The 1,874-nt window shown below is 36.2% G+C and overlaps 1 pseudogene; it reads right to left on the bottom strand.

Annotated features, from left to right (window-relative positions):
- Positions 1-1,070: 1,070 nt before the first annotated feature.
- On the bottom strand, positions 1,071-1,579 carry LOC142443743 (NADH dehydrogenase [ubiquinone] 1 beta subcomplex subunit 3 pseudogene; annotated as a pseudogene).
- Between the last annotated feature and the right edge of the window lie 295 nt (positions 1,580-1,874).

Consider the following 1,874-nt stretch of genomic DNA (forward strand, 5'->3'; position numbering starts at 1 on the left):
TTTTCTCGCTCAGAATTATTTTTGGCTTTTCCATTCTCTTATTACTTTTTAAATATTTGAATGTACTCCAAAATTTTAAAGTTCACTTGAGGACCCTTCCCTATTTAATGTATCTAGAGAGTCACATTAAAAACATTTCTGCCACTGTGTTTGGCAATTTAGAAATCATTTACTAGGACCGCATCCTTCTGTATTCAAGAATCCTTCAGCTAGCGTGTGATCTGGTCTAGCTTAGTGTGATGACAATTTTGGGCCATGAGCACATGACCCAGTTGACCTGGCAAGTGTCCTCATTTGCTCATGTGAACTAACACCTGACTTAGAACAATTGAACACTACATAAAATGCTGGTCTGCTGTCTAGATATGAACATTCTCAAATGTCAGTCAGACTAAACAGGCCTGATATTTCTAAATAAATCAGAGAGGTATTAAGAAAAATATTTTTAAATGGTGTTAAAAATCTGTTATCAGTTTTTAAAATTGCCATGGATTATATGGAGGTTTATATGTAATATGTCCAAAATCATCCAACCACGTGGCCCCAAACCTTCAAAACTTTGGGCCTTAATTTTGCATCAGCAGCACATATATTTCCATCTCATCTTGTAATTGTGGATTCTACAATGTATCTACATATTGATGATGAAAGCTCAAAACTAATACATCTTATTGGTGACACCTTGGTATTACCATGCATGTGTTCTTATTATAATTATGAACAACAGCAGTACTGTGATTATGAGCAGCTGGTGTATAGAAGAACTGCCAGGTTTTATGGCTAGGGATAACATCATTATTACAAAATGTAAAAAATTTAAAGTGCACAGATCGTTGAAAGGATGCCACTTGATAACTAGAGGAAGACTCAAAAACAACCTTCATATACAGATGACACGCATTTACTTCCTGAAAGCGTGAAGAGGATCCGAAGGACTTACTAATGAAGAAATATCGAACAGTGCATCCTTCTTCAGGGACTCGTCCCTTGGGCCAACATGTCTAAGACAAAGTCTCCCCTCCATGCCGCTAAGGAGTATTCTGGCTGCACTTCATCCAAGACGTACTTGCTTGTTCTTCTTTTTTTTTTTTAATTTTATGGCATCTTACTTGTTTTATTTAATGAACAAACACACCGAGAAGGAGGCTATGGTATAGATATCTTATTTCTATAATAGATTAAGAAGTCACTAATCAATTTTCAGGAACTAGCTTCAGTGATCCTTCTTATCTTTATGCGGGGATTCCAGGAAATACTCAGCTCCTGCAGCTATCACGAAGGCAGAAAATCCCCATTTGAATCCTTTTAATATTGCACCAAGAAAGGAAACATTGCTTGCAAATCCACCCATGTATCTCCAAGCTTCATTGCGGCCCCATGGATCTCTTAGCCCCTGTGCAGCCAGCTTCTCCTGGACAATTTCTAATGGTGTCCCTTCTATCTTCCACTGTCTATAATCTGGAAGTTCCATTTTATGATGGCCAAGTTCATGTCCATGTCCATGTTCAGGGGCCATGTCTACAGGAAGATACTGACGGCAATCTGACCTCTCAGGACATTCAAAATTTAATCTTCCATCGAGAGCGAGCCCAACCGGAAGCCCTTTTTTTTTTTTAGAACGTTTCTTTAATACTGATAATGAATATTCAGTGCATATAATAATTAAAAATTAGTAATATTAAGCTTAAGCTACAAGGCTAGAAGTTTAGAATATTTTAGTGATCATCTTTAAGTGTATCTTGATTAATGTTAGTTAAATTAAAATTTGGCTAAACAAGAATTTTTATATTATGTTCACAATTTTTTTATATTTTATCAGGGGCTCATACAACTCTTATCACAGTCCATACATATACATACATCAATTGTGTAAA

The sequence above is a fragment of the Tenrec ecaudatus genome, chromosome 3, assembly GCF_050624435.1.
Source record: "Tenrec ecaudatus isolate mTenEca1 chromosome 3, mTenEca1.hap1, whole genome shotgun sequence".
NCBI classification, from domain to species: domain Eukaryota; kingdom Metazoa; phylum Chordata; class Mammalia; order Afrosoricida; family Tenrecidae; genus Tenrec; species Tenrec ecaudatus.